Genomic DNA, 18467 nt, shown 5'->3' on the forward strand with positions numbered 1-18467 from the left:
AAAAATATGTTTTTTCTATGGCATGGAACAAGTAAATTAATTTGTCATATTTATTTTATTGGCTGAGTCTATCCAAGAACAAATTAATATTTCTCCAAAGGTTGTCTTTATTTGTGGGGAAAAGTTTATACTTGTGTTTATCTTTGCAGATAGACTCCAAAATACTTTATCCTATCTGAAGTTATTTTAAATGTGACTTCTCTTTTTTATCTTTTATTGTTAAGTTTTATTGATAATACATAAGAAAACTACAGCTAGTTATTCCCATATTATGTTACATAATAATGATGATAATGAACATCCTTACTTCATCTCTAATTTTATTGGGAAGGGAAATCATCTACTTCATCCTTCTTAGTTATAATACATGTTTTTGGTTTTAGTTATATATTCCTTATCATTTTAAGAAGAAATCATTTTTTCCTAATTTCTCATGTTTGTAATAGAAAAGGGTGTTGTATTTTCTCTAAATCTTTTTTTTTGAATCTATGGAGGCTATCATTATTTTTGTTGTTTTTATTATTGTTATACTCTATTAACTTTATAGTTTTCCTAATAATGAACCAGCCCTGAGTTTTTAATATAAATTCTGTCTGATCAAAACATATGTTTGCTTGTTGCTGTGATCTTCTTGCTAGTATTTTATCTAAAATGTTTGCATCAATATTCCTTAGGGAAATCATTAGAGTTAAATTTTTTTATACTTCATGATTTAATTATCAAAACTATATTTGTGTCACTAATTTGGTAGGATTTCTTATTTATCTATTTTCACAGGTATTGCTACACAGCTGTAGAAATAATATAAAAAGGAAGCGGAGAAAATAGGAATATGTACTAAGGAAACCAAACTATTACATTTTTTTTCAGATAATACCTTGTATACTTAAAACTAGGGAAAAATAATTAAAATCTAGTTGTGAGAAAACTTTTTCAAGTTGCGTGATATAATATAAACCATCACTGTTTTCTTATGTATTATATATAAAACCTAACAATAGAATAGGCCATACATCATTGGAATCAACTGATCCTTAAATGTTTGGTAGAATTTACTTTTAAATCCAACTTGTCTTGTGGATTTTTTTTTCTTATGGAATTGAATGATGGCTTGTTCAATTTCTTTTTTTTTTTTTTTTTTTTTTTTTTTTTTTTTGTAAATTTGGTTTATTTAAGTATTCAACTTCATCTTTTGTTAATCTGAGTCATATAAGGAGAAATGGGCACACTTTTAGAAAACTTAGCTTTGAGAATCCTAGTTCCAATACTGATTAAATGTATGATCTTAACAAACTCACTTAAACTCAAAGCCCAGAGAATCAGTTTCTACATGAAAACTTTTGAAGACCCTTTCAGCTTTAGAGTTATGTTAATTTTGCTCCATAAAGTACCACATTGTATTATTATATCTAATAAAATGGTGTCTTTGCCATAAGAAAGCACTATATAAATGTGATTTATTTTAATTTCTTTTTTAGTTTGAACACTAATACTCCATCTTTATAAAGTTATCTATTGGAATTGCTTTAATATTTCACAGAGTTCACCTTGACTCTGAATAGAATTCTATATGAATAGTTCTATTCACTAAACCTGGAAAGAAGTTAAAAAAGGAAGAAAAAATGAGAGGCAATTGTGATGGAAGAAAATAAACTGCCAAAAAAAGCTATAGATAAAAGATATTTTCTGGTCATTATGTTACAAATTTGAACAAATCAAAGATTAAAAAAATTTGTCTGCAATTTGTCTAAAGTCCCAATTCATTCTCAGATTTTCTTTTTGTACAATCAATTTGAACACTTTTTATTATTTTTCAAGATCTAATGAATCAATCAAAATCTTCCACAGTCTTATGTGTCCTCAATCATGCTTGCTTTGGGCAAATGAAATCAAAAGCTGCCTTTATGGGTAAGAGGGTTATAACTCAATATAACAGAAAATATGTCTAGAAAAAAAAATCCACCTTGGACAAAAATGGAATGTCACATGTTCATTGCAAGTTAAACCTTTTTTTTCCCTGTGAATTTAAAATAATTTTGTTTCACATACTTCCCGCATATTCAATATGAACTTTGAAAATGTCAAACTGTTTTTTCTGACTCTGAAAGAGATTAATTCTGTAATCAATCCAACTCCTATTTCCTTAATTTCATAGATCTCTGTTCATTTACATAAGGATAGATTCTGACATTCAATTTTTTCTTGAAAAATTTTACTTTTATGTCTATTCACTTGAAAGATTTTTTCTTTTATCATTTTAATGAAAATATTAATTCTGAGAATTAAACAGCTATCACCTTTTTATGGTGCAGTGGTATAATTCCTTTAATATTCCAAGTGAAGAGCATATTCCATCATAAATATCTTATTCTCCCTGATTACAGACTTTATGATGTAAAACACTAAGCTTTTGAAGTACATTTTAAGTATTACCAAAGCTCTTACAATAGGAGATTTCCGCAAAAACAAACCACATACACACAGATTACCAAAGATTACTCCAGGGATTTTATTGCACAAAGACATAGATTTGTTAACTATCATACCTAAAAGAGTAGTTTTCTTTGTTTATTAGAAAGAGCAAGAAGCGTTTGAATCACATACGTGAACTGGGCAAAATGCAAGAAATTTTATCATTTCAGTTAATGAGATACAATGGATAAATATAACTCTTAGTTGTAAAAGTTTCCAGTCTCAACAACAACAAAAACATTGAATTTCCCTAATTTTGTAACTAACCTATGATTTTTTAAATTTTATTTCATTTTTTTTCAAATTACATGAGAAACAATGTTAACATTCTATTTCCTCCAAAATTTTCAATTCCAAATTCTCCTAACCCTTCCTTCATTGAGAAGGCAGATAGTTTGATATAGGTTATACACATAAAGACCTACATAACACATGTACATTTAAGCAATTCTGTGAAAGAAAACACCAATCAAAACAAATAGTACAAGAAAAATAAGCAAAGTAAAGAAAAAGCTTCTTTGATTTGCATTCATTTTCTAACAGTTATTTCTCTGGAGATGAATTGAACCTTTAATTGTTAAGTCCTCCAAAAATATCTTGGATTACTTTATTGTGAGGATAGCTAAGTTATTCATAGTAGATCATCATACATTGCTCTTACTGTGTACAATATTGTCCTGGTTCTACTCATTTCACTTTGGATCTGTTCATATAAATTTTTATTTTATTTTTTAATAAGAATATTCATTCATCAGTTCTTAAAGCACAGTAGTGTTGCATCACAGTCAAATGCAACTTTTTTAGCCATTCCCCAACTGATGGATATTCCCTCGATTTCCAATTCTTTATTGCCATTACAAAAGCTGCAAATACTTTTGTGCACCTATGTCCTTTTATTTTTCCAATTTTTCATGTCTTTGGGATACAAGCCTAGAAAAGGGTACATCCAGCTTGGTGAAAGGATATGCATTTTTTTTAGCTATTTAGATACAGTTCCAGAAGTATTGAATCAGTATACCATTTCACCAATAGTACATTAATATTTTAATTTTCCTACATCACCTCCAGCATTTGTCATTTTCCTTTTCTGTCATATTAGCAAACCTGACTGATGTGAAGTGGTAGCTCAGAGATGCTTTAATTTGTATTTATCTCATCAATACTGATTTAGAATGTTTTCTTATGTGACTATAGATACTTTTAATTAATTTAAGTGGAAAATGCCTCTTCACATCAATTGTCCATTTGTCAATTGAAGAATGGTTCATATTTCTACAAACTTGAACTCGGTTTTCTACATATTTGAAAAATGAAGTATTTTTACCGAGAAATTCACTGTAATTTTTTCATATTAATTGTTACTAACTATGTAATTCCCTCCATCCTATTTACCTCACTTATCCTACTCTCTATTCTTTAACACTATCCATTCCCAAAAGAGTTTGCTTCTTTTTATCTTCCCCAAACTGCTATCCCTTTTTTCTGTACTGACCTTTCTCTTATCTCCTTTTCATAATTTCCTATAACTTTTGCATAAAATATCTATATAATACTAATAATACTAAGATATTCTCCTCTCTGCCACCCCATTTTCCACTTCACTGTAAAATCTCCCTCAGAATTCTTTTATGTCAGATAAATTAACCCAACATATTTTTCCCTGTCTCCTTGTCTCAGTGCATTATTCTTTCTCATTCCTTAATATTTTTGATAACTATGCCATAATATTTGAGTCAAACCTTTGCTTTCTGTCTATGTATATTCTTTCCAACTTCCCTAATAATGATAAAATTTTGGGGAATTATAAATATCATTTTTTCTATGTGGGAATATTTTATCAAAATCCCAATATTTCTCTTTTCTATTTATCTTTTTATGCTTGTTTTGCATCTTGTATTTGAAATTAATTTTTCTACTCAGCTTTAGTCTTTTCATTAGGAATGTTTCTATTTTAATGAATATCCATCCTTTCCCCTAAAGGATTATATTAAGTTTTGATGGGTAAGCAAATATTGGTTGCAGTCCTACCTCTTTTTCCATCTCAAATATTCTATGTCCTCTGATACTTTAATATAAAAGCAGCTGGGACAGCTAAGTGGCACAGTGGATAGAGCATTAGCCCTGAAATCAGGAGGACCTGAATTCAAATCTGGTCTCAGATACTTAATAATTTCTAGCTGTGTGACTCTGGGCAAGTCACTTAATCCTAATTGCTTCAGGAAAAAAAAAATATATATATATATACGTATATATATATATATATATATATATACGTATATATATATATATATATTTCCTTGATAGTTTCTTGAAAATTTATATTATCAGGGTTTATTTTTATCATGATCCAAATAAAATAAAAATAGAAATTTAAATTCTCTTATTGGTACATTTGCCAGGTAAGCTTTTTTCAATGAGATATTTCACATTGCTTTGATTTTTTTTCATTCTTTTTAATGTTTTTGATTGTTTCTTGATGTCTCATAAAGTTATATGATTCTACTTGCCAAATTTTAGCTTTATGGAATTATTTTCTTTGTTTAACTTTTGTATCTCCTTTTTCATTTGGCCAATTCTACTTTTTAAGGAGTTCTTAACTTCAGTGAATTCGTATATAAACATATATACACATATACACATACATACATATGTTTTATTCTGTTTTTAAAGATGTCATTTTCTACAGTATTTTTGTGCCTTTTTTACCAAGTTATTGACTTTCTTGCATCCTTATCATTTCTCTTCCCATTTCACCCTCTAACTCTCTTACTTAGTTTTAAAAATTATCTTTAAACTCTCTTCCAATTCCTGAGATTCTTTTATATTTTATATTTTTCTTTCATATATTTTTGAAGTGGGGAGGAGAGGGGTTCATAAAATGTGTATCCTCTCTTGAGATACAATAAATGAGGAAAGGGAAGAGAAGGAAGAATGGTGGATGGGGACACTATACCACAGTCATGCAGATTTTCCTGTACAGATGAACAAGAACATAGAAACATATTGTTTGGTATTCATTATAAGCACCTACAGGCAGTATACAGAGAATCCCATGGCTCCTTAAAATTATGTCACTTTAGTTCTTCCTATAACCTTCCCCTGGTTATCAATGTCAGCTTTGGGATTTTGCCTTCATCTACTCTCAACTCTGTGGGGATGAATTTGTACTGCTGCTGGCAGATCTCAGTTAGTTTTTTCCTTGCTTCTTCTAGTTCTCATTTTTTCATCAAAATTTCTTTTTAGGCAGCAATGATCTGAGCAATGCCACCCACAAACTTTGTCTTCAGCACCACATCATCATCATCTGCTTTACCAAAAGCTGCTTTCTGCTCAGGGGGAGAGATTGTAAACAGGGAAGGCTGTTTGAGGCAAGTGGTGGTCATAAGCTAAATACTGGGGAGGAAGGAAAGAGGAAAAGGAAAGAGAACAGTGTAATACAGGGATAATAAGCTGGCAGGAAATACAGAATTAGTAGTTTTAAGCATAAATGTGAATGGGATGAACACTACCATAAAGCAGAAATGGATAGCAGACTGGATTAAAAGCAAGAATCCTACAATATGTTGTTTGCAAGAAACACATTTAAAGCAGAGTGATATATACATAGGCAGGATAGAAGGCTAGAGCAGAATCTATTATGCTTTAGGTGAAGTAAAAAAAAAAAATGTAGGATTAGCCATCCTAATCTCAGATCAAACAAAAGCAAAAATTCCCTAATTAAAACACATAAGGAAGGAAATTATATCTTGCTAAAGGGTACCATAGATAATGAAGCAATATAAATACTAAATATATATGCACCAAGTGGTAAAGCATGAAAATTCCTAAATGAGAAGAAAGCTGAAAGAAGAAATAGACACCAAAACTATAATAGTGGGAGATCTCAGCTTTGCTCTTTCAGAAGTAGATAAATCAAACCACAAAATAATTAAGAAAGAAATTAAAGAAGTAAACAGAATAATAAAAAAAAAGTTAGATATGATAGATCTTTGGAGAAAATTGAATGGAGACAGAAAGGAATACACTTTCTTCTCATGAGTTCATGGTACCTATACAAAAATGACCATATATTAGAACACAAAAATCTCAAAATCAAATTCATAAAGGCAGAAATAGTAAATGCATTTTTACAGATCACAATGCAATAAAAATTGCATTCAATAAAAAGCCAGGAAAAACAGACCAAAAAGTAATTGGAAACTAAACAACCTCATACAGAACAATAAATGGGTAAAACTGCAAATAATAGACACAATAATTTCACTCAAGAGAATGATAAGAATTAGACAACATAGCAAAATTTGTGGAATCCAGCCAAGAAGAACTAAAAAAGCTAGAAAAAGAGCAAATTAAAATGCCCCAATAAAACGCCAAACTTGAAATTCTAAAAATAAGAGAGATCAATATAATTGAAAGTAAAAAAAAAAAAAAATTAGTGAATTAATGAAAACTAAGAGTTGGTTGTATATAAAAACAAAGAAACAGGTAAGTCTTTAATAATTTTAATTAGAAAAAAGGAAAGAAGAAAATCATATTGCTAGTCTTAAAAATGAAAAGGGAGAACTTTCCACCAATGAAGAGGAAATTACAGCAATAATTAGTTATTGGCAACTTTATGCCAAAATATTTGACAATTTAAGTGAAATGGAGGAATACCTACAAATATGTATATTGCCCAGATTAATAGCAGAAAAAGTAAATTACTTAAATAGTACTGTTTCAGAAAAATACATAGAACAAACTATTAATCAACTCCCTAAGGAAAAATCCCCAGGTCCAGATAGATTTATATGTGAATTCTAAAAAACATTTAAAGAACAATGAGTTCCAATGTAAACAATTTGAAAAAATAGAGAATGAATGAGTACTACCAAATTCTTTTTGTGACAAAGCCATGGTATTGATACCTAAATCAAGTAGGATGAAAAAAGAGAAAGAAAATTATAGGCCAATCTTCCTAATGAATATTGATGAAAAAATTTTAAATAAAATATTAGCAAAGAAATTACAGAAAACCTTTGCCTAGGTAATAAACCAATGCAAAGTAGGACTTATACCATGAATGCAGGGCTGGTTCAATATTAGAAAAACTATTAGCATAATTGACTATATATCAATAACCAAATTAGCAAAAACACGTGATTGTCTCAATAGATGCAGAAAAAGCATTTGATAAAATCCTGACACTCATTCTTATTAAAAACACTAGAGAGTGTAGGAATAAATGGACTTGTCCTTAAAATAGTCAGTAACATCTATTTAAAACCATTGGTAAACATAATATGTAATGGGGATAAACAGGAATCATTACCAATAAGAACAGGGGTGAAACAAGGTTACTCACTATCACTATTACTATTCAATATTGCATTAGAAATGCTAGCTTTGGCAATAAGAGATGAAAAAGAGATTAAAGGAATTAGAGTAGGCAATAAGGAAACCAAATTATCACTCTTTGCAGAAGATATGATGGTGTATATATAGAGAATCCCAGAGAATCAACTAAAGAGCTATTAGAAATACTCATCAACTTTAGCAAAGTTGCAGGATTCAAAATAATTCTACATAAATCCTCAGCATTTTTATACATCACTAACAAAACCCAACAGCAAGTGATACAAAGCAAAATTCCATTTGTTGAAAATATAAAATATTTGGGAATCTATTTGCTAAGGGAAACTCAGGAACTATATGAGCAAAACTACAAAACACTTTCCACACAAATACAGTCAGATCTAAACAATTTGAAAAATATTAGGTGCTCTTGGATAGATCAAGTGAATATCATAAAGATGACAATACTACCTTAATTTATATATTTATTTAGTGCTATACCAGTCAGACTCCCAAGGAACTATTTTAATGACCTAGAAAAAATAACAACAAAATTCATATGGAAGGACAAAAGGTCAAGAATTTCAAGGGGATTAATGAAAAAAAAATCAAATGAAGGTGGGCTAGCTGTACCTGATCTAAAACTATATTGTAAAGCAGCTGTCATCCAAATCATTTGGTACTGTCTAAGAAATAGATTACCATATCAGTGGAATAGATTAGATTCATAGACAAAATGAACAATAAATATAGTAATCTAGTATTTGACAAACCCAAAGACCCGAGTTTTGGGGATAAGGATCCACTATTTGACAAAAACTGCTGAAAAAAATAGAAACTAGTTTGGCAGTAATGTGACATTGATGCACACTTAACATCATATACCAAGATAAGGTCAAAATAGGTTCATGATTTAGGAGTAAAGAATGATATTATAAATAAATTAGAAGAAAACAAAAGTTTTCCTCTTTGGCCTCAGGAGGAGGAAGGAATTTTTGACCACAGAAGAACTAGAGACCATTATTGATCACAAAATAGATAATTTTGATTATATTAAGTTAAAAAATTTTGTACATACAACAAATACAGACAAGATTGGAAAAGAAGCAATAAACTGGGAAAATATTTTTATATTCAAAGGTTCTGATAAAAGCCTCATTTCCAAAATATATGGAGAATTGACTCAATTTATTAGAATTCAAGCCATTCTCCAGTTGATAAATGGTCAAAGGATGTGAACAGACAATTTTCAGATGAAGAAATTGAAACTATCTCTATTCTTATGAAAAGGTGTTCCAAATCACTATTGATCAGGGAAATGCAAATTAAAACAACTAGTAATATACCAGTACACACCTGTTAGATTGGCTAAGATGACAGGAAAAGGTAATGATGAATGTCAGAGGGTATGTGGGGAAAATGGGACACTGATTCATTGTTGGTGGAGTTGTGAAAGAATCCAACCATTCTGGAGAGCAATTTGGAACTATGTTCAAAAAGGTATGGAACAGTTCATATCCTTTAATCCTTACTACTGTGCTTATATCCCAAAGAGATATTAAAGGAGGGAAATAGACCTACATGTGTTAAATGTCTGTGGCAGTCTTTTTTGCAGTGGCTAGAAACTGGAAACTGAATGGATGCCTATCAATGGCTGAATAAATGATGGTCTATGAATGTTATGGAATAGTATTATTCTTTAAGAAATGACCTAAAGCATTATTTCAGAGAGGTCTGGAGAGAGTTACATAAATTAATTCTAAGTGAAATGAGCAGAACCAGGAGATCATTATACACAGCAACAATAAGACTATACAATAATCAATTCTGATGGACATGACTGTCTTCAACAATAAGATGATTCAAACCAGTTCCAACTGAACTATGGGAATTGAGTGTCGATTACAACATTGAATTTTCATTCTTTCTATTATTGTTTGCTTGAATTTTTGTTTTCTTTTTCAGATTTCTTTTTTCTTTCTATATTCGATTTTTTCTTGTGCAGCAAGATAAATATATATACATATATTGAATTTTACATATATTTTAACATATTTAACATGTGTTATTGGACTATCTTCCATCTAGGGAAAGGGTGAGGGGAAGGAGGGGAAATTTTGGAACAGAAGGTTTTCAAAGGTCAATATTGGCAAAATTACCAATGCATACACTTTGTAAATAAAAAGTTATAATAATAAGCCAATTAAATAAATAAATAACTACAAGATTCTGGAGAAGCACAGGAAGACAAACAGGAGAGTGATATCATAAGAAACTTTCTCATTATTATGGCAGTTTAAAGGATATATATACATACATATATATATATATATATATATAAACAAAGGACACAGGTGTGAGTTGAATATGAAGGAATAAAATCATAAAAATAATGATGAAATGAAGTGGGATACAGGAATGTAGTTGGAGAAAGTGAAAGAGAAACTTAGAATGGTGTAAATTACCTGCCATAAAAATAGGCAAGAAAAAGCTTTTACACTGGAGGCGAAAAGCAGAGGGGAAGTGATTGAACTTCACTCTCATTAGAAGTGGCTCAAAGGAAATATACACTCAATATGGGTTTATAAATCTATCTGACCCTGCAGGAAAATAGGATGGGAATGAGATACAGGAAGGGAGAAGGGTGATGAATGGGATGGCATATTGGGGGAGGGAGTGGTCAGTGCAGTAGCAAAACACTTTTGAAGATGGGAAGGATGAAAGGAAAGAGAACAAAATAAATGGGGGAAATACAGTTAGCAGTAATTGCAAAAATAATTTTGAAGCAAATTTCTCTGATAAAATCTTATTTCTCAGAGTCAAATTTATTTTAAAAAAATAAGTACTATCACCCAATTGATAAATTTTCGAAAGATACGATCTATGCCCAGAGGGCTATAAATTCACACATGTTTAATTTAACAATATCACTATTAGGCATGAATACAAAAGGTGGAGGAATGAAAAATATCAATATGTACAAAAATATTTGTAACAACTCTCATCTCAGGATAAAGTATTGTAAATTGAGGTACTATTATTATCAATAAACTGATGTACCACTCCATAGAAAAATTTATTTTGTTAAATCTACTGAGTTCTGGTTGTAAGGGGTGGTTTGGCAGATTTGCTACAAAAGGCAAAATGTGAACTGCTGAATCCCTGAAGAAGGCCGGGCCTGGCCATATTTATCCTGCATTGAAAGTCAATCAGCAGAACTACTCCAGGGCAAACTAAAGCAGCTGTCCCTTCTTTGTGTTAAGAGCAAAATAAGCAAAAAATAAAATAAAATAAAAATAATTAAAAATAAAAATAAATTGAAAAAAAAAAGCAAACTATAATATGATAGACAGCTTTTACGGAAAGGCAGAAGAACAGACCTCAAATCAAGAGGTTCCTAATGACAAAACAGTTCCAGATAAAACCCCAAGGGGCATTATGAGATGGTTCCCATTTTAAGAGATGTTGTTTGAAGATTTCAAAAAAGATCTTAAAAGAGAGTTAGAAGAAAAATGGTGAAAGGAAATAAATATTGGTGAGAGGGTATGGAAAAGTAAAAACAGAAATTATCTGAAGAAAACTCATTAAAATACATTAGATAAAAGGAGAAAAGCATATAAATACCTATAAAATAGATTTGATGAAATGGAAAAAGCATGTAACTCCAAAGAAAATACATATGAAACAAATACCAATTTGTTGAAAAACAGTATTTGTAAGATGGAAAAAAAATTCAATGAATGAAACAATTCAATTGAACAAATACAAAAGAAATTAAAGGTAACTGAAGAAAATAATACACTAAAAATCAGTGTATGGAATGTGAAATGGAAATGAATGTTTCAATAATATTTCAAGAATCAATCAAACAAAAACAAAAAAGAAATTTAAAAAAAATAGAAGAAAATATGAAATACCTCCTAAGAACAACAACTGACCTGGAATATATATATATATATATATATATATATATATATATATATATATATATATATAGAGAGAGAGAGAGAGAGAGAGAGAGAGAGAGAGAGAGAGAGGAGGGACAGTCTAAGGATTATTGGAGTTCCCAATAATCCCAAATAAAAATTTCATTTAGGAATAAAAATTTCCAAATAAAATTTGCAGCCTCTAATATTTATCAGCTCTTTAAGGAGCTTCAAGAGCAAGTGAGAAAGCATCCAGGCAAGATTTATAACTTGCATGTCCACTCACATAATGGACTTCCAGGTCCTATTTTTGAGGGCAATTCAAATGCAGCAAACCTTCTAACCATGTTAGCCAGTACTCCTTTATTTCAGGAAGCCCAAGAATCTCATTCTAAATATCATCAGGCTGCCTGAGCTTTACGTTTACAATTTGGAATAACAAGAAAGGAAGCTAGGAGCATAGTAAAAAGCTGTACAGCTTGCCTTCCTTTCCATACTCCTATACTTCCTCCAGGGAAGAATCCTCATGGTTTGAGACCAGTGAAATCTGGCAAATGGATGTGACCCATTATAAATATTTTGGTCATCTGTCTTTTATCCATGTGGTGGTAGATACCTTTTCAGGATTCACTTTTGCAGTGCCAACAGCAAAGAGAGCCTTTGTGGTCACTGAATTCTTTATCCAAGCATTTGCAATTATGGGTGTGCCACAAGAAATAAAAACTGATAATGGACCTGCATATATTTCTAAATATTTTGCGCACTTTTGTGCACAGTATAAGATTTTACACACCACTGGCACGCCTTTTAATCTGCAAGATCAGGCAGTAGTAGAGAGAAGAAACAGAGACATTAAGACACTCCTCCAAAAACAAAAGAAAGGGGGAGCCACAGGTAACCCTGGAGAACTTCTAAATTTAGTTCTCTATACCATTAATTTTCTAATTTTTTACAAAGATGCACTGGCTCCAGCAGACAGGTTTTATAACCCACCAGAAGGGCAGTGTCCAGTATGAGCAGCTCCACTGTCCTTAGATAATCGCCAGGTGATGTGAAGAGACTCAGAAAGTGGTGAATGGAAGGGACCAGATAGGTTAACTGCTTGGGGGAGAGGGTTTGCTTGCATTTCTTCAGATGGAGAAGGAATCAGATGGGTGCTAACGAGAAGTATTCTCCCTGTCCATCAGAGAGAGACAGAAAAAGAGAAAGACCTCAAAACATAGGAGAAAATCTAAAAAACATCTGACACTGAAAGAACATGGCTAATAAGAAGACTGTTAAAAGAACTTTAAAACCAGCAGGAATCATTGGATTTCCTAACACAAGATGAGATTATTGGAGGACTTCAAAACTTGCAGGAATTATTGGATTTTTGGCACATGAACTAATGGACAATGGACTTATGGACATGTATAAATTCTCAATTTGTGATTATTTGAACATGTTATTTGTTACATCACTTCTAGCATGTGTTATGTTACTATGTGTTTATGTAATTTATGTAATTATGTGTAATACCTCCCATATTGATGGATTTATGTTTCAAGGCCATGACCACCCTGTGTTCTAAATCAAAAGAAAGGGGGAGATGTTAGGATTACAAGGTGATAACTCAGGTTGTCTAAACAATTCTCTAGCTCAGAATTAACACCTTTAGTTCAAACCTTTAAAATGAGTTTACACCTTTAGACTTATTAAAAAGAGTTTACACATTTGAATGAGTTTTCACCTTTAAAGGGAGCAAGTTCATTGGCTGTAGGAGTTCCCACAAGTGCCTGGGAGTTCTCACAAGCCTATTCTCTGAGAGGATAAAAGAAGGCAACATTGAGTCTGAAGAGCAGTTTAGAGTGGGAGATTGAGTTTAGATGGCAGTCTGGAAGGAGAGAGTCTGGATTGGGGAAGGATAAGAGCTGGAGGAGATTCAGAGAAGAAGAAGAAAAGGCTGGCTGGAGGCTCCAGAAGCCTCCCAAGAAACTTGCTCACAGAGGAAAAGATTCACAGAGAAATAAAATCCTCCTCCCAGAGAAAGATTATAATTGAGAGACCATCAGAGCATTACACTGAAAGCCATGATGAAAAAAAGAATCTAGGCATTATCTTACAGGAAAACATAAAGGAAAACTGCCCTGAAGTCCTAAAATCAGAAGGTAAAATAACCATTGAAAGAATTCACCAATTACCTCTTGAAAGCTATCCCAAAATAAAAACTCCAAGGAATATACTGGCTAAATTTCAAAAGTAGCACACCAAGGAAAAGATATAGCAAACAGCCAGGAAAAAAAATTAAATACCAAGGAACCTCAATTAGGATTATCCAGGACCCAGGAACTTTCACCTTAAAGGATCAAAGGCTTTAGCATCAGATATTCCAACTTATAAAAGAACTTGGATTACAATCAAGAATAATTTATCCAGTTAAAATGAGCATTGTTGTTCAGGGAAGAAGATTGACATTCAATGTCACAGGTAAATCACATCTTTTTCTTTTTTTTTTTTAATTATTATAACTTTTTATTTACAAGATATATGCAATTTTTAGCACTGACAACTGCAAAACCTTTTATTCCCATTTTTCTCCTCCTTTCCCCCACCTCCTCCCCCAGATGGCAGGTTGACCAATACATGTTAAATATGTTAGAGTATATGTTAAATACAATATATGTATACATATCCATACAATTATTTTGCTGTAAAAAAGAATCGGACATTGAAATAGTGTATAATTAACTTGTGAAGGAAATCAAAATGCAGGCAGACAAAAATAGAGGGAATGTGAATTCTATGTAATGGTTCATACTCATTTCTGAGAGTTCTTTCACTGGGTGTAGCTGATTCAGTTCATTACTGCTCTATTGGAACTCATTTGACTCATCTCCTTGTTGAAGAGGACCATGTCCATCAGAATTAATCATCATATAGTATATAATTTCCTGGTCCTGCTCATTTCACTCAGCATTAGTTCATGTAAGTCTCTCATGTAAGTGGTCATTTCTTACAGAAAAAGAATATTCCATAATATTCATATACCACAATTTAAGCAACCATTCTCCAATTGATGGGTATCCACTTGAACAAGGTGTAATTCAATGTAATTAATGAGATAATGGTTCTCTAGTTCACATATATACTTAGTACTTAGTATGGTGATGTAATGGTTCTCTAAGTTCACACATAATCAGTGTACTGTAATGATATAATTAGAATAAGGTATATAAGGGATAAGAAGGACTGGAAGAAAGACATTCTATCTATGACCAGCCCCCCGGTGGCCTTCATCACTTCTCCACCTAAAGACCAAGGCCTGTTGAAGGACCTCCAGAAAGCTAGCCTGAATATTACAGACAACACTTACAACTTTTTAGCTATTGCTTTATTTGTTATTATAGTCTCAAGTCCATACAAGTCCAATGTTCTAAGCTGTATTACAGGTATTGGCTAAACAGAGTGAATTCCCTTATTCAGAATATATAATCAATCTATATAATATAACCTTTTAATTAATGATATATAACCAATCTATTGAATTCAAGTGAACAGTTCTGGCTGCCATATAACCATAACACTATTGACACATTTTGAAATGTATGCCATTGACATCATAAAAACTGAAATTGTGGTTAATGTTATAGAAGAAAGCAACACAAAACAATATCCCTTCCTTACTTTTGCTTTATGGGTAGAGAACCAGTTGTCATCTGTAATAATATGCATGATTAATTATTGTAGGAATGTATGTGTATGTATGTGTGTTTGTGTTCATGTATATATGATATGTGCATGTATGTTTATATATGTGTACATATGTATGTATGTATATATACACACATATATTTACATATATATACATATATATACACATATATATACACACACACATCCAATATGATTACTTTCACTTTGTTAAATCTCAAATCAGTGGAATCCCTGGAAATATTAAATCTTATTAAAAAATCTAATGATTACAAAGCATTCTACATATATCCTATTTTGAGCTCATGGTAATCCTGGGAGATAGATCCTATTATCTCTCTTTTTTTTTTTGCTGATGAAGAAACTGATAGAAATAGAGGTTAAATGACTTGCCCAAGATAATATAACCAGTAAATTTCTGAAACAAGATTTGAACTTGCATCATCTTTATTCCAAGCTGAACATTATTTCTGCTTTATCCACTTGGTCAACTAGCTGCCATGTTATAACTAGATTGACATCAAACTACATAACATGGAGGAAGACAAAATAATACTATCTAATTAAAAATAAATTCAGGAAACTATGAAAGAATAAACAATTTTTATCCATAATGAGAATAACAAACTATTTTTTCAAGATATATAAAGTGTCTTCATTAGAGTGAGAACAAAAATTATATGAAAAATCGTGAAAATTTTGACAGCAAGAATGATATATTTTGAATTACTCTTTGTATTAAAATATATTTCATGCAAAAATCCTTTCTTCTTTTTTCAATTTTTCTAGTATAATTTTGCTTTGATTTGCACATTGAAAATAACAAAAATGAATTTCAAAGAAAATGGAATTTTGTCTCTAACATAATAGCAACATGCATTTGTCATATTGTAGAGTGCTGAAACTCCAAAAAGCTATGCTTGAATCACACAACAGAGCAAGCTAACTACCTGACTGATGTGAGACAATGTCTCTATTAGCATATATTTGGATAAATGGCTCTTCTCACCTTTGGTGCTTGCAGAATGTTTGGTGTTAAGATAATTATAGACCAGGATTGGAGGGTGGAGGGAGAGAGGCCAGAGGCACTTGGCAGCAGGACAAGGAGAAAAGAGGCTGGACTCTAGACTCCAGAATCCAGGATACATCTTTAGCAAGACTTGTGGCAGTTTGTCTGGTTCCTTCACTTCTCTCCCTAAAGACCAAGGACTTTGGTGTCCAACATGGGGCATCAAATGTAGAGCATGAGCTAGCTCCTGGGAGGCCTTGGGGTCAGTCACAGTCAGGATGAATTAAAGTCCTTGGTCTTTAGGGGGAAAAAATGAGGGAGGCAGGCAAGCAGAATCCTCAGTTCTGGAGTCCAATGTGGGCCACCAAATGTAGAGCACAAGTTAGCTCCTGGGGGAACTAGGGGGTCAGCCAGAGTCAGGATGAATTAAAGTCCTTGGTCTTTAGGGGGAGAGGTGAAGGAGGCAGGCAAGCAGAATACTCTATTCTGGAGTCTGGAGTCACCATCATATTATTCCTCATTTAAAATAAAATCATCGATTACTTTGGTTTTGTTTTGTTTTGTTTTGTTTTTCATCTGATAGCTTAGTTTGGTTTATAAATTTTCTGTACGTTTTTTTTTCTGAATGAGCTCAATAACAGAATTTCTTACCTTTTATAGGGGAACACATCCATGCTTGGACACATAACATATGCAAGCCACAAATACTTGAAGTCTTACTAACATAGTGTTGCGGGATTTCATGATGTGAGACTGTCTTATAAATGAATTACCTTTAAATGAGCTCCTTCAAATATTACAATAAGTTCCAACCCTCTAGAAGAGTAAAAATAATTTATATTTTACAGAAAGGATTGCTGGAATGAGGAAGCAATAGTTCTGTCGAATCATTTCCCAATCAGATATTATGCCAAATATTATATTGGGTCCTGGGTACCATATTTTAGGAATAGCATCATTATGGTTAATAATTCTTTTTCTCCAGTTCTCCACCTCCTTGAGATTTGTATACAATAATGTATAATGAATATGAGGATAAATTTTAAAATAAATAGGAATTATTTGTCAATAAATATATGATTCAATCTTAATTTCTATAGTTTTAAAATAAAATGATAATAGATTTAAAAGCGTTTGACAAAGAAAGCCCCAGTTTTAATGATATCAAATTCCTCTTGCAGTATAAAAGTTAGTAGGAAGTGATGTTATTCAATATCTTTGAACTCACTTCAAATATTCAAAAGAATCTTTGATTTAATTAATTTGTTTTCCTGCCAGTAATTCAGATTGCAACCCATTCTTGCTTGTCTATTCTTTATAACTCTGCTACATGCCCTTCAATTAATTGGTCCCCAGAAATCCACTAAAAATGGTAACAATCTTCTCAAAAAGCTCTTTTTAAAAGCATAGGAACAACATAGTAGTTATCCTTTTCTTAACATATAAGCATACCATCTTCTTTCACAATTACCAATTCTAATGACAAAAACAATAATAATCACTATATTGTGCTTCAAAGTTTGCAAGTAAATTTACAAATATTATTTCATTTTATCCCAACAGCTCTAGAAAATAAGTATTAATTTTTACCCAATTTTGCAGATGAGAAAACTGAAGTTAAATATATTCTGTAGCTAGAAAGTTCTTGAGGCTGAATTTTAAATCAGACTTTCCTGACCTGAGGTCCAATATTGTATCTACTTAGCTGCCTCTATACCCTGCTGAAATTCTTTAAAATTCTTATTCTTTAAAATTCCTTGTTTTATCTTGCAGGCTATTTATACCTATTATTTCCCATAAGATCTCACAATTTTTTATCACCTACAGTTAAAATAATTATCAATGTAAGAAAATTGGAGATTTTATTTTTCTAGTCTAGCTTTTAAGAAACCTCCATACTGCAACAAGAAATTAGAGGGTTATTTATTTCCGTCATGAGAATATTGACTGTTCAGCATATTGAAAGAAAAGAAGAAAATCTTTTTCAATATTTTTGATTCATGCACATTTGTTCAAAGCCCAAATACTGAAAACAT

Source organism: Sminthopsis crassicaudata, chromosome 2 (assembly GCF_048593235.1).
Source record: "Sminthopsis crassicaudata isolate SCR6 chromosome 2, ASM4859323v1, whole genome shotgun sequence".
Classification (NCBI taxonomy): domain Eukaryota; kingdom Metazoa; phylum Chordata; class Mammalia; order Dasyuromorphia; family Dasyuridae; genus Sminthopsis; species Sminthopsis crassicaudata.